A 22,822-nucleotide genomic window follows, 5' to 3' on the forward strand; every position below is an offset into this window, starting at 1 on the left:
AAGTTGTTCATCTTCACAGCCTGTAGGTGGCACAGCTGTCATTGAAATCGCATAGCTTAACCTTATCACCCTGATACAATGGGCTTCTGTGGTTTTTTTCACCTTAAAATTTATAAAAATCATTGTTAAAGAATTTTGTATGTTGTTATTTGGCATATAGTATTTCATTGAGGATTGCATCTGTGATCATTTAAAATGTTCTCTTCCATCTAGGACATATTGCTTACTGTATCTGTTCTACATACACGGAGATAATTATGTCTTATTTACGTATGTCAATGTATGTTTGACAACTGTGTTACCTTTGATATTATAAATAGTTTTTAATACAATGATAATGCTGTGTCTTCTGTTAGTGTGCTTAGTGCCCCCCTCTGTTTGCTCTGTTACTTATTTTTGTATATGGATTGCTTTCCATTTACCTTTTTCTTCTTCAGGTGTTTGAATGTGCTGGACCCTCTCTTAAATCCTGGGAGTGGTACTCTGAGCATACAGAAGTGATACACGCTCACCAATGCAATTCCAGTAGCCCAGAATACATCAGCTGAAGAAGTGAAAGCCTAGCTTCATTTTTCACCTTCCCTCTACCCGCACAAAAGCTTTCTTCTCACCAGAACAATCTTTTGTGGTTTGGATATTTTAATACAGTGCGGCTGTCGATGTTTGCAGCTACATAGTCTTTCAGAGAAGTTGTCTCTTTAATTGTTGAACATCTAAGTTTTACTCTATTTCCATTATTTATTTTAAAGACATCTTTATTCAGAAACCTTAGTTACAGAGAGATGAACACTCACACAGAGGGAGAGAGGGAAGGAGAGAGAGAGAGAGAGAGAGAGAGAGAGAGAGAGAGAGAGAGAGAAAGAGAGAGAGAACCTCCCATCTTGTGGCAACAACAGCCAGGGCTAGGGCACACGAAAGCCATGAGCCTGAAGCTTCTTCTCAATCTGTCATGTGAGTGGTAGGCAGGAGCCCAAACACATAGTTCATCTTCTACTGTTTTCCCAGGCCATTGGCAGAGAACTGAATATGAACTGAAACAGCTGAGACACAAACTGTCACCCAAATTGGATGCCAGCTTTGCAGGTAACAGCTTTACCCACTATGCCACAATACCAACCCCTATTTCTGTTTTTTTTTTAATCTTCCAATATTTTCTTTTTATATCTGTGCAGATTTCTATTTAACAGATTTCTAAGATGGCATTGCTGATTGCAGCGGGGGTGCATTTGAAACAAGCACAGATATTTTCAAATGGGTTCATACTGGTTGTAACTTATTTTCTTCCTGGTGACCAGCACATGTGAGGGTGCTCATGCTGTTATACTCACAGACGCTTCAATGGCCTCAGAGTCGGCCAAACAGATGAGGTGAGATGAAACTCAGTGTCACTCAAATACCAGTAAGCCAATGAAAAAAATTTTAAATACCTTTGTCTCTTACTTTTCTCATACGTTTTCATTGGCCAAGCCAATAAAGAGCGATGTTGAGAGTCTCTGGAGTTGTGTGTTGGTCAGGGAGGAACTCAGGTGACAGGGAGGGAGCCCGCGCACAAAGCCTGTCCTGGTGCTCTTCTGGCTTTAGTATACAGCACAACAGATTTCATCCTAAGTCAGTACTATTTTTTTTTTATCAAGTTGGTTTTTTTTTTTTTTTTTGGCCATGCTTTTCAAATAAATAATAGAATCTTCAAAAAGGAAAAAGATGTAATCACCGAATACAGTATGCGGGTTGATGAACTAAAAATGCATGAAGATACTAAAGCAAAAGTTAAAAAATGGAATATGAATTAGCAAACAAGGCAAAGAAAATGGAGATGCTTTTGAAAATCAAAATTCCTCTGGGAGCTAATAAACTGATCTTTTGAAATCAAAAGTTCCCAGAAAGTTTGGTTCAGATCATAATTAGTTCTGAGAACAATGCATCATTCATAGCATGGAACACTCTCATACAGAAGGCCTGAAAATTCATCAAGTTTACAGGTGTTAGTATGAAGAGCTCACAGAAATGCATGTCACAGAAAAGGCCAACGTTGCTGAACGTCAAAAATCCCTGATTTCACTTGCAACTGAATGTTACATATTTATTTAAAAGTTTTTCAGTCAGTATATGGAAAATATGATGAAAAAGCATGGATTTTCAAAGCTGGTCTATGAAAATAAACTTAGTTTTTGAGAAAGATTTATTTTCTTGAAGAGTGGTGGAGGGAGAGACAGAGTGCAATTGAGAGCTTCCATTGGCTGGCTCACTCCCAACATATCAGTGGTTGATGGCCCAACATGTTCTCCCACATGGCTGACAAAGGTCCAAGTACTTGGGTCGTGTTGCTTTTGCAGGAGCAGGGAGCTGGACCAGAACCAGAGCAACTGGGACTCAAACATGTGCTGCCACTGAGATTGCTAATCTTGCAGGTGGCAGCTAAGTCACAGGTCACAATGCTGGCCTTCACACATTCCCTGTATGATTCTTACTTCCCTGTTTGCACTTACTCCTATCACAGAGTTAGGTAGGAGGAACAGAGAGATTTCCCAGCTGCTGGTTCCTTCCCCAACTGACTACAACATCCAGAGGTTGGCCATCCCAACCAGGAGCTTCATGTAGGTGTCCCTCATCGGTGGCACTTAAGTCACCCCCACTTCGTTCCCAGGTGCACACTCAGAGAACTGGATCAGTCCTAGGCATGACCCAATATCCACTCAGGCTTCAGGCTTCACAGGCATAGGTTGGTCTGCTGCACTACAATTCTGGCCACTTCCAGGCATCTTTTGTTATGTGTGCACTTGTAAATATTTACAGGCATTGTTATCATGTCATATATGTATGTACATGTGCAGACAACAGCATTTTGTAGTTTTTTTTAATATCACTATCTAAAAGGCTTTTGATAAAATAAACTGAAGTTTATAACAGTGCATTTGTAGTGTGCATGTCTGGTTTACTTCCGTATTACTCTAGTCCATTGCCTCCCTCCCCCACACAGAACTAACCTTTATCCAACATTATTGTACTTGTTGTTCTTTCTCAACCTCTGTTACATATTTGCCACTTGTGGAACATATTTATTTTCCTTTTTCAGTTTTAGAAAATTACAAACATTACCATTTGCCAGCAGTATTTCTTTTTTGTTATTCAGCGAATGCTTTCATTCTTTCAAAGACCTAAGCACACCAAAGTACCAGATTATATTACAGGCAAAAAAAAGCCAAGGCAAAATTATGTTTACCTTCCATCAATCAGGCTACAGACAAATTAAGCATAAGAAGAAAAAGAAACTAAAGCAGCTATCCACTGGCATACACTTGGCACGGGTTGGGGCAGACCAGGCTGAGTCAGTTCACGTCATCCACTGGCAAGCCCAAGCGCTGAAACTGTGTGGGGGCCTGGCCAGGTTCGGTTGCGATTAAAACAAAACAAAACAAAACAAAAAACAGTACAAAACACAAAATGCCAAGGTGAAATGGCCTGTGCCAGTAGGGAATGCAACACCCAACCAGCACACCTCCCACTGGTTTAGGTGAGGGACTAGTGTGTGATGGGCAGAGCCGGGGAGAGCTGCAATACTCATTGGTTCCAATGGAGGTCGGGTCTCAGAATAGAACCAACCCAGGGATTACAACCACCAGCTGATCGGAGTGATGGACGGTGGCGGGCACTGTGCTTACTAGTAGTGCATGTAGGAGCCTGGACTGGGAATGCCTCAAAGTTTCTTAGGGGATTCCCCTGAACAAAATGGAGAAATCAAAACATTAACCAAGAAAAGATGGAAAATGGAGTAGATCAATCAACCACCTCAGCTATATACTTCCAGCGGAAAACTGGACAAGGGGAAACTCTAAGATGGACTATGTCAATCAGTGGACTCTGCACCAGCCTCATCATACCTGGACTGTTGCTGATGATATGTTGGAGCTTCTAATTGATCGAGGTGACGCTCTGCTGGCTCTGCCTTCAAACCTGAGAGGGCCTCCCTAAGAGGCCATTGAACTTGAACTTGAACATCCCATTGAAGTGGGATGCTGGACTCTGTATGGTGTGAGCTTTTAATTAGGGAATCTCAACGGAACTTGAGCTGTGGTTATGCATCAAGGTGAAGGAATTCACCATGGGGGAAGGGTTTGGGGTGAAGGGGGGGGGAATCCCAGTACCTATGAAATTGTGTCATGTAATACAATGTAATTAATGAATAAATGAATATTAAAAAAAAAACTAAAGCAGCTGTCTACTACTGATCTTCACAGTATTGGCCTATTTGCCTAAAATGGAAAGAGTGAGATTAGAGTCCAAGATATTGCCCATTGCTTTGCGAAGAAAATGGTGCTTGTTCCATTTCCCCAGGTTCTGCTGCGCTGCTTTTGTACAGCAGAAAGTAAACGAATGTTTGTGTGTAAATTCGACATTCAAAGAAGTTTTGGAAGTGAATTAAAATATGCATTTATCTTTGTGCAAATAACTTTGAAATATATTTGTCAAGTTTTAAGGCACACTGTTCATGAGTAAATCTTACACACATGGATCTCAGAACTTCAGCACTGGTAACCTAGAAGATGTTTTTTCAATAAAGATCTCAAAGATCTTTATTTCTCTGATTAACATGTTCCATCTTACACCATTAAGCATAGCATAACCACTAAGATTATACTATCTTTCTCCTATCTGCCATAAAGACATGTATCTGACAGTGTTATTGCATAACATTCATTTTAAGTTCAAGTTTGGAGCAGTTCGGGCCTTAGGATATTCCTTTAAAACGAAGAAATTACCTTCATCAAGCAGATGAAAAAAACCCCGATTGTTAAGTTTTCTTATGGTTAGAATAGTGCTCATGGATTGCAATTGGCAAATCCCTTGGATATCAGATTTCCTCTATTTCCTATTGTCTTCTTCTGAAATTTTATGATCAAAAAGTCACAGATGCACCGTGAAGGCAGATTATTTCTGCCTCTTTTACTCCACAAGTGTTGATGTGCAGCAGAACCTTCATATGAGCACGCAGCTGTTTCTGAAACGATCCCATTGGTGTTCCCATTTTGGGGTGCTTTTAAACTGATGTGAATGTAGTGATTTGCAAATGAAGATGGTGTTTTCATCACTTTAAGTACACCTTTTTGTCTTTTCTTTGGCATTTTTAATTGTGGCATTATCTCCACTCATGCATATTGTGGGCACTGTGAAGTGGGGGTTCCACAATATAAGTACAAAAATATCCTGATGGCTGAGTGAAAAACCAAACTGCACACTAAGCCAGAGGGGAATGGGTAACACATATTCTGTAGGTAAATGACATAAAGGGATTATTCATGTTCCAGTCCAGAGCTGGATTGCATGAAAATTGTCACACAACTCAGAATGTGACAAAAGATTGATAATTCATTTAATGGGATGTACAGTAAGTAATAGGGACTATCATATCCAGGTGTGAAGATAAAATTCAGCATGCATCTCTACTTCCAAATCAAAGATGGGCTCCCAATGAAACTATTAAATACATTAGACAATAGGACGCTGGACTCCTTTGTCTATACCTATGATGTCAGGATAAAATTAAAGCGCAGAATGATGGACTTATGGCTGTTTATGAAGAACTATCATATTTTAATGATCTGGGGGCGAATCAGTGGGAGGAATAAGCGGAAATGCAAGAGTCTGGAGCTGTATCATAAAATACTAAAAAATTAAAATTAAAAATATTTCTAAACCTCACATTTTAAGCTTGGACTGAGGTTGGTCAAAGGTATTTAAATCTACGACAATGGCACTGTGGAATAGTGGGGATAATGCAGTTAGAGAGAGGGGCCGACTGTCTCTTTCTGGTAAAAGCTAACCTTAGCTCCACCACGCACCTCTGAACTTTGACCAATGGGAGATTTGCAAATGTGACGCAACTAGAGGTGTGAAAAGTGACATTTTCTGCCCCTTCCTATCTCCTCTTTCTCCATAGACAGCGGCAGAGATTACCTGCTGTCACCAAAGAGACTAAAAAAGAGGCAGCTGAAAGACCAACAAAACATTCCCAGTGACATTGTCAGTTGACTACAGGACTTGACTGACCAGTGAGACCAGAAATACTCAACTGAGCTGGACCCCCCAGTAAAGCTGTACTCAGGAGCAAACAAAATGATCAAAGCCAGTAAGTCATCAAATGCTTTTATTGTGTGGACAAATGAACTTTATAATGAAATCTAGAATTTCATGGGGGAAACATTGAAAATAGATTTTCAATAATAAAAAATGTACTTTGTAAAATTAGAGTTTGATATGACATGGAATCAATACATTCATCGTTATGATGAATAATCAGTAAGTTAGGTTTATAAAAGAATAGATCTGTAAGATTCATGGGATATATACATATGATACTTCAAGTAGTTACAGTATACATAGCTTAGTGCTTTTGTCGAAAATTGGTCATCTGTCTTCCTCTACTAAACAGTTGTCTCATGTAGAGGTTATTTCTTTAAGTCATAACATCAGGCATTAGACCATAACATTTTAACAGTAACTATAATTTGGTAAAATCAGGCATTAGAATGTGAGATTTTTAACAGTAAGTGTAATTCAGTAAAATCAGGCACTAGAACGTAAGATTTTAACAGGTAGTGTAATTTGGTAAAATCAGACATTAGAACGTAAGATTTTAACGGTAAGTGTAATTCAGTAAAATCAGGCATTAGAACGTAAGATTTTTACGGTAAGTGTAATTCGGTAAAATCAGGCATTAGAACGTAAGATTTTAACAGTAAGTGTAATTCAGTAAAATCAGGCACTAGAACGTGAGATTTTTACGGTAAGTGTAATTCGGTAAAGTCAGGCATTAGAACGTAAGATTTTAACAGTAAGTGTAATTCGGTAAAATCAGGCACTAGAACGTAAGATTTTAACAGGTAGTGTAATTTGGTAAAATCAGGCATTAGAACGTAAGATTTTAACAGGTAGTGTAATTTGGTAAAATCAGACATTAGAATGTAATTTTTAACGGTAAGTGTAATTCAGTAAAATCAGGCATTAGAACGTAAGATTTTTATGGTAAGTGTAATTCGGTAAAATCAGGCATTAGAACGTAAGATTTTTACGGTAAGTGTAATTCGGTAAAATCAGGCACTAGAACGTAAGATTTTAACAGGTAGAGTAATTCGGTAAAATCAGGCATTAGAATGTGAGATTTTTAACAGTAAGTGTAATTTGGTAAAATCAGGCACTAGAACGTAAGATTTTAACAGGTAGAGTAATTTGGTAAAATCAGGCATTAGAACGTAAGATTTTTATGGTAAGTGTAATTCGGTAAAGTCAGGCATTAGAACGTAAGATTTTAACAGGTAGTGTAATTCGGTAAAATCAGGCATTAGAACGTAAGATTTTAACAGGTAGTGTAATTCGGTAAAATCAGGCATTAGAACGTAAGATTTTAAGAGTAACTGTAATTCAGTTTTTAGTTGTTACATGAGCTCTTAAAATCATTTTTTCCAAGTAGGTCAAGCTAGGTATGTCAAAATTGATATATATGTCAATATTGGTATAAGTGAATAGTACCCTTTTTCAATAAATATGGTACTATTACTCTGCCATTCAGATTTTTGAAATTCATGAATATTCGATGGTATGTAAAATCTCTGTGACTTACTATGAGCCTGTTAAAAAGTCATGTTTCAGAAAAAAAAACTGTTTTTGTTGTGACCGGTATAACGAAGACTTATGGACATATGAGAAGGCAATGTAGCTGATATTTTTGAGAAATGATTTTTACATTGATAAACATATTCCAGGAATTAAAAACTTAGAAGACATTTTTGAAGAAATTCTGATTGGCTTTTTGTTCTAGAAAGTATGTCTTTTGATTTTTCCTATGCATCGAATCTTTTGACTCTTAATGTTCAATTTTATAATTACTCAGCTAATGTTTTCAACAAGGGCTAGGAATCACTTCATCATTGTATGCAGTATTTAACTAATAACATTGTCATAGGTGTTTGATAAGTTCATATTTAATCTTCAGCTTCTACAGTATTTTAAAACCATCATTTCTCCTGGGGATAACATCCAGTTTATTAATGGTACAGAAGCACATTTGTTTGAAGCCTACAAATGAACAGATATTTCAAAACAAACAAAAAAAGATAAAATTAAAAAATATAAAAATGAATTTAAACATGAGTTGGTATTGGCACAAAAAAATTACATCCATGCATACATTTCTCTGGTATATATTTTCATGAAATTTTTTCTGAGATCTCTGAATATTATGTTTATATTAACAGAGACAATCTCATAAAAAGTTTATGAAAATACATACTAAAAAAATCTATGCATAGATTTAAAGTTTTTGTACCAACTCAGCTCACTTTTTAAATTCATTCTTATAGTTTTTACTTTATCTTAAAACATTACTTATGTAGGACTAGAAATCCCCTTGAGTAATGACGATGAAAACTGAAAGGTGACATTAACTGAGCTGATGTTTTGGAAACAGCTTATTACTATGTGTGCTGCACAAAGTCAATGGTAAAAGAAAAAACTGAGTTTGTAGTGATTCCTATGTTGTTAACAAAAAAATTTGGCTATTTCTGGGCATAAATTTCATCCCAATTTTGAATTTTTGCATTTTTTCTTAAAAACAGAGTTTGGGTTAATATTGAAATTTAGAAAATTAGACATACAAAGGTGTGGAAAATACTAAAAACTGAATAGGCGGAACAGAAGAGCTGTGTGGCCTTCTACTAGATGTGTCTTCTGTCCGTAGGATTTCTTGAGCCTTCTTGCCAATCATTTGGTCTTCCAAGTTGCCAGGATGTTTCTCTGTTGAAGAAAAAACCAGAAAGATTGTTCTGGTTAATAATCATCTCAGAGTGTGGAAGTACCCTGAATCCTGCTTTAAGGACTTTCACCAAAGATTTCCTCCAAGCAATGAAGGGACTATCAAATCATTGCCAATAATCAGCAGTTTGAGGAGTAGGTGTTAGAACTGTTGCAGGGAAGGTAAAGAAAGAAGTCCTAAGGAATCATGCCAAATGAACCCTTCAGTGACTGACAAGACAAGGACAGGAGAGATGGCAGTGAGCATGCCAGGATCACTCCTGGGATCCTCTCCAAATACAAGACGCAGGTCAATCGCAGAAACTGAGTGTGGATCAGATCTGGGAGTGGTGTTATTAATCCGTTCAAGAAAAATGTCTTTTTAAGGATAGTTTTTAAAAAGTCTCAGTGTCAAAGAGTGAAAAAATAGATTATTATAAATCCAGCCATCACACTCATCATGATGATGTTCATGGGGTTGCAGAACATTTAAGAAAAATACAAGTTGTGAGAAAAAAATGGATACTTAGTCCTTTCTGATCCCAAATGAATTCATGTTCAAAATTCACACTACATAGGTTATCTTTGAATTCTGTATTTGTAGAAAGCATTCACACTGAAGGGACCTGGCAGCTCAGCATGTTAACATTCAATGCTCAACTGTGAGACAATGAATGATAGAATCACTTGAAACAAAATGGTTGTTTTAGTTTTGGTAACTCAATTTTGTCCAAAGAATTCCATTCATTCTTCATGGACAGAAACAGAAGATGCCAAGCAAACTGTTTTTTTTTTTTTTAATGCAATCATTCTAGAAAAAAAGTAGTTCTTAGTGTGAGGCTAAAAGATGTGCATTGCAAATTTTAAAAAATAGGGAACAATGCCAACTCAGCTTCTGTCTTCAGTAACTCTGAAGGAAGGGGACAGTAGACGGGGTGGCCTACATTACACTCAAGCTGACACCATCTCTCACTGTATAATTTGGTCATTGATTACACTTGAGCTTCTCTGGTTTGCATGTGTAGCTTAAATCCCTCTGCTAAAGAAAGACAAGTCATTTGCTTAGTATATTTTCAAGCAACAGTCTTGTATCAACATCTGAGGGCAGGAAAAAAAATAACAATTTGACCAAAATACAATATATCCATGATACTTGTGATGAGGATTTTAAGGAGGTTTCCAATTCACCATGGAAACAAGCTGATGAAAAAACTACAACTTATGAGAAGATAATGATTTGATACCTTTTGGACCAAAGTGACTTCCTACTGCATACTTATTCACACATTTAACATTTTGTATTCAAATGTCACATTATATCCCTAGAGTTAGAACTACTCCTTGGAAAAGCCAGAGTGAGGACATAAAAAAATAAACCAGTGGCTTGTAAACTGCAAATTCAGTGTTCTACTGACCACCAGGACGAGAGACACGAGGAGTAACAGGAGTCTTAGTTTAGGTGCCACATGCACAATGCTCTACCAAGACACTGCACCACTTCACAGTTAGAAACTTAAGATTTCAAGCAAAGTTAGAAAAATGAAACATGCTGAAAAAGTAATCCTTTGACTGCAACACAGAGAGTATCCAGGAATTATGCTAAACCAGCTTTTTAGTATCACAGAGGGCAGACAGATGACATGTGGGATCATACAGAATCAGGCTAGGCTTGTTTACATTGCGAGCTTTTGGTCGTTCAACATACCTGGCTCTGGCTCAATTCTGGCAGCTACATTACATGATCTGTTGAAGAAAAAACAAAACAAAACAAAAACTGTCAAAATACTTGTAGATCACATATCCAACTCCATATCTGATTGCACTGAAAGAACTTATTCAAAATCCATGCAGTACCAGTTCCTATTGCAGACTGATACTTCTCTGATTATTTTCTGAGATTAGCTTATTAAAATATGTATACTAAGAAAAAGGATCATGGCTTTAATAACTTTTGAGAAAAAAATGTTTCTAGTTCATTCATTCTTTTCTTTTTCTTTCATTCTTGACTATCATTGGTATTCGTGACTTACACTTACTCCAACAGGAACAAAAGGTAAAGAAAAACCAAATGGTCTGATAACCGGAAAAGTGCCAGTGTCCACTGGTGTTCCACTGAGAGCTCAAGGAACTTGCTGCAGCCTGTTGGCTGTTCGGAGGTCCTGGGCCGGGTCAGACTCCATGCTTGGGGTCCTGGCTCCAGCCACCGCGACCATGTGGTGAGCTGGGCCTGGGCCTGCCTGGGCTCAAGAGGCTTCTCCCTTCCTGGTGAGTAGGCTGGGAGGGCATCTCTTGGGAACAAGGCAGGCCCCGGCTCAGGACAGAAGAGCATGCAGGCAGAATGACTGTCTTTGTTTAGGGGCCTCATGGACAGTCCTCCTGAGACGAAGTGCAGGCCTGGCTTCCTCCCTCAGTGGATGATGCTTGTACAATCAGTGTTCTTGAACAATGGGTGCTATTCCAATGTGTATTTATTTATTCTGTTGCAGGAAAATGAAACTTTATTTAAAATTTTTACAGAAATAGATTCATCTAAGTTTTGGACAGTGGTAAAATATTCCGAATCCCAGCATTATGCACTTACACTGAGGATTTTCATGAGATTTTTGAGATCTCAGGAAAAAAATTAAGGGTAGTACATATTACGATAGGTAGATTTAACATTTTTCTTTAACAAAAGTATATTTGTATTCTGGATTCCTTTTAAACATGTGTTATTTTTATCTTTGAATACCATTTGTGCAGAAAGAATTGGAGTTACACTACAATATCAAAGAAGGATAAAGACAGATAAGCCGAGTGGATCTGGTCATTTGGAGTAAGTATGTCCATTTAGTATGCAACTGTAAGACAACGACAGAATGGCCTGGAGCAAAATGGTTACGTTCCCCTGCAGCTCGTGTTCCTATGGAATCCCATCCACTCCTCATGGACAAGGATTTACAGCAATGCTTGCAAAACGTTATGCAAGCATTTGAGAGCAAGTAGTCCCTCATATGAGGTCAAAGGAAGTGACTGAGAAGTAAAATCCTAAAGAACATGCCAACTGTGCTCTTCCGGAGATAGAACACACTAGACGCGGGTGGGCCACGCCCTAGGTCAGGCGTCAGCTCCCACTCAGAAGTTCTGGTCAGCCATTCTATGTGACACTGATCTTGATGGCAGTGTTGGTATCATTTCTTCTGCTAAAGCAAAGCCTGGAGATTTCTCAGTATAGCAGAAGACAATATACTCATTTCAACCTTGATTGGCAATGAAAAAAAAAAAAAACGTCCAAATCTGATAAACCCATGGAACTCATGTGGCTTCTGAGACTCAATAGAGATAAGTTTACAGTTACTGCTTGATGAGAATTTGATGCCTAGCCTGAATACTTTTGAGAGAAAAACGCCTGTATGCCAAATTTATTTTTAGATTTTACATTTTTGTCAATGATAGCATTTTTGTACTTGGCATCACAACCACACTTTGATAAAGCAAAGGACAAGGGATAAAGAAGCCGACAATGCTGTTAGTGTTCCATAACAAGTGACAGGAAAACATTAAACCACAGCATGATCTCAGTTCGGGTGCCTCTTGGCTGATTCTCCCCCGAAGAACCTCCTCCTCCTTATGTGTAAGCTGCAGATTTCAAATGAAGCTACAGAACTCAAACATGCAGGTTTTGATGGAGTTGCCTTTTGAGCTACATTAAAGCAAGCTCAAGGAAAATCAAAGAAAATGCTAAGGAAGTAGGCTGACTCGACTCTGTAGTGACTAAGAGATCAAGGGACAGAAGTCACCAATTGGCATTGAAATAATGTGTTCAGGCAACATACCTGACAAGACATCAGACTCCATCCTGATAGAACATCACCTGTTGAAAATGGGAGATAAAAAAATTCTTAGTGTGTTTTCAAATATTCAACCAGCTGAAAACTGCAACACAATATTTTCCACCACAGACTTATTCTCACAATGTGGGTGTTTATGAGATTGCTAGCATACAACACACTGTATGAAAACTTCTCCATGATAACACAGTTTATAATTTTGAAAATCTCAGAGCAACACAAGTATTAATTTTAAATGCATCATGAGCTTTCTAATATTTCTCAGTCCAATTATGTCTTTACCAGTGTAGTTACATCATTAAAGAACAAAGATAAATACGTAGAAAAGGAAAGGTTATAGGAAGTAGAAAAGTGCCAAGTCATCATTCTACTTGATCTGCGCAGTTCTGAGGACTTCATCAGTTGAGGAAGGTTACTCAGATTCTGGCAACTTAGTTTTTAGTGGGCATTTCAACTAATTATAGTGCAGAAAGAAGAAAAAAAGCCAAGAAGCCATGCAGACTGCTCCATTAAGTCCCTCAGAAGACAGAGGGCTTCTGAAATGGGTGCACCCCTTTCCAAGCTGTGGTGGTGCCCATCCACCGATGCTTAGAGGATCTGGTCCAGTTCTACTCATGGACATGGACACTGGGTGGCATTCCCAAGTGGGTTTGATGATGACAAGGCAGAAAAGCTGATGATGATGCCTGTGGATGTGTTTAGAAAACTGTCTCACCTCTGGATCAGAGCACACATGGGAGATTTGCCATTCCAACATCACCCACAGTGGGGTTTTCAGTGAGGCTTCTTGAAGCCTCTGCAACACAACCAAACTTAAACAGATCATGAGATAGAATGCAGCGATGGAGTCATTTGAATGTTGAGCAAACTCCTTCACAATTCCTGTCAGATGTGTATTTTTGATTCACAAGCAGTGGCTTTCAGAGCCTTGCAGTTACCCCTTTCAGAAGTTAAAGTGTCCTGGGAAGTGCCTCTTGAGTGTGCTATTGAGAGACAACCCTAGCACCACAGGAAGGAAAGTGGTTCCCTCAGTGCATGTGTCCTGTGGGAACTTGTAACTCAGGAGTTCAATTCTTAGGCAGAAAGAATGTTGGAAAGCACCAATGCAATCTTGCAGAAAAAGCATCCCTTATTGTTTGTTCTGTGTGTGAGTGGAGAACATAAGGTGCTTAAACAAGGGATTTGGCTAATTAAACACATGAAATAGGGGGCACAGGTTAGAAAATAATTTGGGTACATAACCAACTCAGGCTTGGCATCATAGGCCTCTGGCTGACTGGACTTATTTGACACATCATTCCAGGTGTCCTGCAGGTGGAATGGGAAACAAAACACGCCTTATGTGAGCTCCAAGCAAGAGTCAACAGCACATCAGATGGCAGGCAATAAAAACTGCTTACAACAACACAAAATCCATGCCTAAAACATATTCCTGGAAGAATTTTGACATTCCTGAACTTCATACAAACATGTAGCAAGGGAGAATAGTGCTTGGATAGAATTGGGTGTAAGAACATATAGACATCTTTGTATATTACTTCTGAGAGCATTTCAATTGGCCAATGAGTGTCACCACTATCTCCTGAATATCAAGGACACTTTCAGAAGGCATTAGGATAGAGAACGGTGAAACGATCAGATCAGGGGACAGAGAATGGGCCATGGTGTGGAGGGAGACAATGGAATCGTGGTTGTCATAGTGAAGTGAGTACCCAAACGGTTCCCCAAAGGATCACCACTCATCCTGCACAGCTCATGACAGATTCAACAAAGATTAAAACCTCATGTGAACTTGTATCAAAAGAAAATTTCATACAAGGTACATGATGACATAGGGCATTGAAAGGGAAGCCTGAGGAGGCATGTCCTTGGGGCTCCCTAGCAACATAGGAAAGAGGAAAGGATGCAGGATGAGCCAAACTAGCACCTGGATTTGGCATCCATTAACACATGGTCACATGAGCATTCTGCTCATTTATACTATTGGATGCTGTATCCCATTTGTGTTCTGCTGTCCTTTGTATTTTTAACTGAAAAAAAGGTTAGTCTGTCTTCATAGAGTTGCAGAAAACAGACTCAGTATCAGATGAAAATAAGTTGTTCGACACCCAAGCATCAACCTATTGAGTGATAAACTGTATGAGAACAACAACAATTATCAGTGATGTAAAATGCATGTGGGAAACAAAGTGTAGAGGTAATAGAGCTTCTGAGTAGACACTTGTCATTTGAAATTCATTCTGTTGGAGCAACATGCATAGGTCCAGCATTGAAACAGCCTTGTGATCTGAACAAAGGGTACAGCTGGAAATCCTGAAAGTCTCTGGTAACATGCAGAGTGACTATTCAGTGGGCAGTTGTCCATGCAGAACAGAATAAGTAATTGGGTAATTGTAGGGTCTCAGTACAAATGCCAACAGGGCAGTTCACGTCCAGAAAAATCTATCCCTCTGGGGTAGAGAGATTGAGGATGTCAAAGACATTGGTAGTAAAAAATCTAGACAAACTATAAAAAAAAAGAACCACAAGAGTCATGCACAAGAATTGTGGTAGACATAAAAGTGTAGCTCAACCTTGGGGTCAATGTTTATCAGGAAATCAAACTTTTTTCCATACCTGAGTCTGATGTCGAACCCATTGTGAAATTTAATATCTCTGTTGAAGAGAAATCAAAACAAAAATCTGAGTGTATTTTTCAGAAAAAAGACCCATATCCACATTTGGGAACATCACAAATATTCATACACCAAGACATCACAGAATCCTATGGTGAGACTTAAGACATTTCCAAGGCTCCATGATAAAAAGCCTTTTCAAAGCATTCTATGAGAGTTTGACAGGGAGATGTCAACCACTTTGGGGCCACAACACTCACATACAAATAATTTTTGGAGATGGAATTCATTACTGATATTGCTTTGTGTTTTAAGAACTGCCCCTTATACTTCCACAAAGAAAAGTAACAGGAAATTAGGGAACCTGGGAGGCAGATGAATACCCACTCAATGCTGTGGTGGATCAAGGATACAACAGGTGACTACTGCCTTGGTTTCCAGGACACAAAAACAACTCTCCATCAAGAAATTGGTCTACACTGCACAACTAGAGGGAGTAAACCCAGGAGAGGAAGGCTGCCCAGGACACATGCCACTGAAACTGTCTCTCTACCACTTTAGGAAAGTGTTTCCCCTGGTAGCCCTGATTCTTATTTCCTACCTGAATCGGCACAAACAGCCAAATCGGTCACTTGGGACAAGTCTGAAAGCAAACAAAACAAAAATCCATCTCAAATTGCTTGCATAAAATACACCCAAAGTGACATCTGCAAACAGCAACACACAGTGCTCCAGCTTGGCATCAAGTTCCCCTGGCAGCCCTGGTTCTTATTCCCTACCTGAATCGGCACAAACAGCCAAATCGGTAACTTTGGATGAATCTGGAAGCAAACAAAACGACAATCCATTTCAGAATGCTTGCACAGAACACACCCAACGTGACATCTGCAAACAGCAACACACAGTTCCAGCTTGGCATTATGGTCCGCTGGGAGCCCTGGTTCTTATTTCCTACCTGAGTCGGCACAAATAGCGAAATCGGTCGCATTGGACGGGTCTAAAAGGAAACAAAACAACAATCCATCTCAGATTGCTTGCATAAAACACACCCTAAATGACATCTGCAAACAGCAACACACAGTCTCACAGATCTTCCTGCCACCATCATGTTCCCCTGGCAGCCCTAGCTCTGATTTCCTACCTGAATCGGCACAAATAGCCAAATCGGTCACATTGGCCAGGTCTGAAAGCAAACAAAACAACAATCCATCTCAGATTACTTGCATAGAACACACCCAAAGTGACATCTGCAAACAGCACCACACAGTCTCACACATCTTCCTGTCACCATCTTTGAGGTTGAGACCCGTGAGATGTCTGAAGCACGTTCAGAAAGAGTGCGTGAAGTGCTTCCTAGGGGAACAGGGTGGCTCCATGTCACCCAGACCGACCCAAGGCACTTCACATGCCACTGCAATCTGCTCACTGCCACCAAGAGCCAGCAAACAAAGCCCCATTGGCAGCGACAATGCATCTCTGGCAGAGTTGGATGTACCCTCAAGCACACAATGCCATGCAGCACGGAAGGATGGCAACCAGATTGCATGGTGTCTGAGCAAAGCTAAGTGCCCTTGCACATTGTGTCAGAGGGCGTCCAACTGGTCCATGGACCAGGTCTCCCATGTGTCCTTAGTCTCAGTGCAATTGCACATCCCATGCATGGAACTCAGGCCATCTCCAAGGACACAGGGACCTTGTGAGCTCTGGTCCTGACCTGGCACTGACCATGAAAGGGGATTCTCAGACACATTGCTATGGGCACCTGAGTCATACCGGGGAAGGGCACAATTGGCAGAGGTGCCCGCAACAAGCTCCAGCTTGGCATCATGTTCCCCTGGCAGCCCTAGCTCTGATTTCCTACCTGAATCGGCACAAACAGCCAAATCGGTCACTTTGGATGAGTCTGAAAGGAAACAAAACAACAATCCATCTCAGATTACTTGCATAAAACACACCTTAAATGACATCTGCAAACAGCAAAACACAGCGCTCCAACATGCTCCAGCTTGGCATCATGTTCCCCTGGCAGCCCTAGCTCTGATTTCCTACCTGAATCGGCACAAACAGCCAAATCGGTCACTTTGGATCGGTCTGAAAGCAAACAAAACAATAATCTATCTCAGATTACTTGCATAGAACACACCCAAAGTGACATCTTGAAACAGCAACACACAGTCTCACGGATCTTCCTGCCACCATCATGTTCCCCTGGGAGCCCTAGCTCTGATTTCCTACCTGAATCGGCACAAACAGCCAAATCGGTCACTTTGGTCGGGTCTGAAAGGACGGAAGGAAAACAACAATCTATCTCAGATTACTTGCATAAAACACACCCAAAGTGACATCTGCAAACAGCAACACACAGTCTCACAGATCTTCCTGCCACCATCATGTTCCCCTGGGAGCCCTAGCTCTGATTTCCTACCTGAATCGGAACAAACAGCCAAATCGGTCACATTGGCCAGGTCTGAAAGCAAACAAAACAACAATCCATCTCAGATTGCTTGCATAAAACACACCCAAAGTGACATCTGCAAACAGCAGCACACAGTTTCACAGATCTTCCTGCCACCATCTTTGTGGTTGAGACCCATGAGATGTCTGAAGCACATTCAGAAAGAGTGCGTGCAGTGCTTCCTAGGAGAACAGGGTGGCTCCATGTCACCCAGACCGGCCCAAGGCACTTCAGATGCCACTGCGATCTGCTCACTGCCACCAAGAGCCAGCAAACAAAGCCCCATTGGCAGCGACAATGCATCTCTGGCAGAGTTGGATGTACCCTCAAGCACACAATGCCATGCAGCACGGAAGGATGGCAACCAGATTGCATGGTGTCTGAGCAAAGCTAAGTGCCCTTGCACATTGTGTCAGAGGGCGTCCAACTGGTCCATGGACCAGGTCTCCCATGTGTCCTTAGTCTCAGTGCAATTGCACATCCAATGGATGGAACTCAGGTCATCTCCAAGGACACAGGGACCTTGTGAGGTCTGGTCCTGAAATGGTACTGACCATGAGAGGGGTTTCTCACACACATTGCTATGGGCACCTGAGTCACACCGGGGAAAGGCACAGTTGGCAGAGGTGTCCCCAACAAGCTCCAGGTTGGCATCATGTTCCCCTGGCAGCCCTGATTCTTATTTCCTACCTGAATCGGCACAAACAGCCAAATCGGTCACTTTGGACAAGTCTGAAAGGAAACAAAATGACAATCCATCTCAGATTGCTTGCACAAAACACACCCAAAGTGACATCTGGAAACAGCACCACACAGCTCCAGCTTGGCATCATGTTCCCCTGACAGCCCTGGTTCTTATTTCCTACCTGAATCGGCACAAACAGCCAAATTAGTAGCATTGGACGGGTCTGAAAGGAAACAAAACAACAATCCATCTCAGATTACTTGCACAGAACACACCCAAAGTGACATCTTGAAACAGCAACACACAGCGCTCCAACAAGCTCCAGCTTGGCATTATAGTCCCCTGGGAGCCCTGGTTCTTATTTCCTACATGAATCGGAACAAACAGCCAAATCAGTCGCATTGGACGGGTCTGAAAGCAAACAAAACAACAATCCATCTCAGATTACTTGCATGAAACACACCCTAAATGACATCTGCAAATAGCAACACACAGTCTCACAATCTTCCTGCCACCATAATGTTCCCCTGGCAGCCCAGGTTCTTATTTCCTACCTGAATCGGCACAAACAGCCAAATCGGTCACTTTGGCCAGGTCTGAAAGCAAACAAAACAACACTCTATCTCAGATTACTTGCATAAAACACACCCAAAGTGACATCTGCAAACAGCAACACACAGTCTCACAGATCTTCCTGCCACCATCATGTTCCCCTGGCAGCCCTAGCTCTGATTTCCTACCTGAATCGGCACAAACAGCCAAATCGGTCACTTTGGATGAATCTGAAAGCAAACAAAACGACAATCCATCTCAGATTGTTTGCACAAAACACACCCAAAGTGACATCTGCAAACTGTACCACACAGTCTCACACATCTTCCTGTCACCATCTTTGAGGTTGAGACCCATGAGATGTCTAAAGCACGTTCAGAAAGAGTGCGTGCAGTGCTTTCTAGGGGAACAGGGTGGCTCCATGTCACCCAGACCGGCCCAAGGCACTTCAGATGCCACTGCGATCTGCTCACTGCCACCAAGAGCCAGCAAACAAAGCCCCATTGGCAGCGACAATGCATGATTTGGATGTACCCTCAAGCACACAATGCCATGCAGCATAGAAGGATGGCAACCAGATCACATTGTGTCTGAGCAAAGCTAAGTGCCCTTGCACATTGTGTCAGAGGGCGTCCAACTGGTCCATGGACGAAGTCTTCCATGTGTCCTTAGTCTCAGTGCAATTGCACATCCAATGGATGGAACTCAGGTCATCTCCTAGGACACAGGGACCTTTTGAGGTCTGGTCCTGACCTGACACTCACCATGAGAGGGGATTCTCAAACACATTGCTATGGGCACCCTTGAGTCACACCGGGGAAAGGCACAGTTGGCAGAGTTGTCCGCAACAAGCTCCAGCTTGGCATCATGTTCCCCTGGCAGCCCTAGCTCTGATTTCCTACCTGAATCAGCACAAAAAGCCAAATCGGTAAGTTTGGACAAGTCTGAAACGAAACAAAATGACAATCCATCTCAGATTGCTTGCACAAAACACACCCAAAGTGACATCTTGAAACAGCACCACACAGCTCCAGCTTGGCATTATGGTCCCCTGGGAGCCCTGGTTCTTATTTCCTACCTGAATCGGAACAAATAGCCAAATCAGTCGCATTGGACGGGTCTGAAAGCAAAAAAACAACAATCCATCTCAGATTATTTGCATAAAACACACCGTAAATGACATCTGCAAACAGCACCACACAGCGCTCCAACAAGCTCCAGCTTGGCATCATGTTCCCCTGGGAGCCCTAGCTCTGATTTCCTACCTGAATCGGCACAAACAGCCAAATCGGTCACTTTGGCCAGGTCTGAAAGCAAACAAAACAACAATCCATCTCAGATTACTTGCATAGAACACACCCAAAGTGACATCTGCAAACAGCAACACACAGTCTCACAGATCTTCCTGCCACCATCATGTTCCCCTGGCAGCCCTAGCTCTGATTTCCTACCTGAATCGGCACAAACAGCCACATCGGTAAGTTTGGATGAGTCTGAAAGCAAACAAAACGACAATCCATCTCAGATTGCACAAAACACACCCAAAGTGACATCTTGAAACAGCACCACACAGCTCCAGCTTGGCATTATGGTCCCCTGGGAGCCCTGGTTCTTATTTCCTACCTGAATCGGCACAAATAGCCAAATCGGTCTCATTGGATGGGTCTGAAAGGAAACAAAATGATAATCCATCTCAGATTGCTTGCACAAAACACACCCAAAGTGAAATCTTGAAACAGCACCACACAGCGCTACAACAAGCTCCAGCTGGGCATTGTGTTCCCCTGGCAGCCCTAGCTCTGATTTCCTACCTGAATCGGAACAAACAGCCAAATCGGTCACTTTGACCAGGTCTGAAAGCAAACAAGACAACAATCCATCTCAGATTATTTGCATAAAACACACCGTAAATGACATCTGCAAACAGCAACACACAGTCTCACAATCTTCCTGCCACCATCATGTTCCCCTGGGAGCCCTAGCTCTGATTTCCTACCTGAATCGGAACAAACAGCCAAATCGGTCACTTTGACCAGGTCTGAAAGCAAACAAAACAACAATCCATCTCAGATTGTTTGCATAGAACACACCCAAAGTGACATCTGCAAACAGCAACACACAGCTCCCCCTGGCATTATGGTCCCTGGGAGCCCTGGTTCTTATTTCCTACCTGAATGGGCACAAATAGCCAAATCGGTCACTTTGGCCAGGTCTGAAAGGAAACAAAACAACAATCCATCTCAGATGGCTTGCACAAAACACACCCAAAGTGACATCTGCAAACTGTACCACACAGGCTCACACATCTTCCTGCACCATCTTTGAGGTTGAGACCCATGAGATGTCTAAAGCACGTTCAGAAAGAGTGCGTGAAGTGCTTCCTAGGGGAACAGGGTGGCTCCATGTCACCCAGACCGGCCCAAGGCACTTCAGATGCCACTGCAATCAGCTCACTGCCACCTAGAGCCAGCAAACAAAGCCCCATTGGCAGCGACAATGCATCTCTGGCAGAGTTGGATGTACCCTCAAGCACACAATGCCATGCAGCACGGAAGGATGGCAACCAGATTGCATGGTGTCTGAGCAAAGCTAAGTGCCCTTGCACATTGTGTCAGAGGGTGTCCAACTGGTCCATGGACCAGGTCTCCCATGTATCCTTAGTCTCAGTGCAATTGCACATCCAATGGATGGAACTCAGGTCATCTCCTAGGACACAGGGACCTTGTGAGGTCTGGTTCTGACCTGGCACCGACCATGAAAGGGGATTCTCAGACACATTGCTATGGACACTTGAGTCACACCGGGGAAGGGCACAGTTGGCAGAGGTGCCCCCAACAAGCTCCAGCTTGGCATCATGTTCCCCTGGCAGCCCTAGCTCTGATTTCCTACCTGAATCGGCACAAACAGCCAAATCGGTCACTTTGACCAGGTCTGAAAGCAAACAAAACAACAATCCATCTCAGATTACTTGCATAGAACACACCCAAAGTGACATCTGCAAACAGCAACACACAGTCTCACAGATCTTCCTGCCACCATCATGTTCCCCTGGGAGCCCTAGCTCTGATTTCCTACCTGAATCAGCACAAACAGCCAAATCGGTCACTTTGGCCACGTCTGAAAGGAAACAAAACAACAATCCATCTCAGTTTACTTGCATAGAACACACCCAAAGTGACATCTGCAAACAGCACCACACAGTCTCACACATCTTCCTGCACCATATTTGATAGTGAGATCCATGAGATACCTGAAGCACATTCAGAAAGAGTGCGTGCAGTGCTTCCTAGGGGAACAGGGTGGCTCCATGTCACCCAGACCGGCCCAAGGCACTTCAGATGCCACTGCGATCTGCTCACTGCTACCAAGAGCCAGCAAACAAAGCCCCATTGGCAGCGACAATGCATGAGTTGGATGTACCCTCAAGCACACAATGCCATGCAGCATAGAAGGATGGCAACCAGATCACATTGTGTCTGAGCAAAGCTAAGTGCCCTTGCACATTGTGTCAGAGGGCGTCCAACTGGTCTATGGACGAAGTCTTCCATGTGTCCTTAGTCTCGTGCAATTGCACATCCAATGGATGGAACTCAGGCCATCTCCTAGGACACAGGGACCTTTTGAGGTCAGGTCCTGAAATGGTACTGACCATGAAAGCGGATTCTCACACACATTGCTATGGGCACCTGAGTCACACCAGGGAAAGCCACAGCTAGCAGAGTTTCCCGCAACAAGCTCCAGCTTGGCATCATGTTCCCCTGGCAGCCCTAGCTCTGATTTCCTAACTGAATCGGCACAAACAGCCAAATCGGTAAGTTTGGATGAGTCTGAAAGCAAACAAAACGACAATCCATCTCAGATTGTTTGCACAAAACACACCCAAAGTGACATCTTGAAACAG

General features: G+C 41.8%; 1 long non-coding RNA gene across 1 annotated transcript; it reads right to left on the minus strand.

Moving 5' to 3' along the window:
• Positions 1-8,537: 8,537 nt before the first annotated feature.
• LOC131480290 (uncharacterized) lies at positions 8,538-12,677 on the minus strand. The gene is made up of 3 exons (XR_009245393.1): positions 12,600-12,677; positions 10,490-10,527; positions 8,538-8,787 (listed from the first exon to the last, which is right to left on the minus strand). It is a non-coding gene; the product is annotated as an uncharacterized LOC131480290 (long non-coding RNA).
• Between the last annotated feature and the right edge of the window lie 10,145 nt (positions 12,678-22,822).

Source organism: Ochotona princeps, chromosome 5 (assembly GCF_030435755.1).
Source record: "Ochotona princeps isolate mOchPri1 chromosome 5, mOchPri1.hap1, whole genome shotgun sequence".
NCBI lineage: Eukaryota > Metazoa > Chordata > Mammalia > Lagomorpha > Ochotonidae > Ochotona > Ochotona princeps.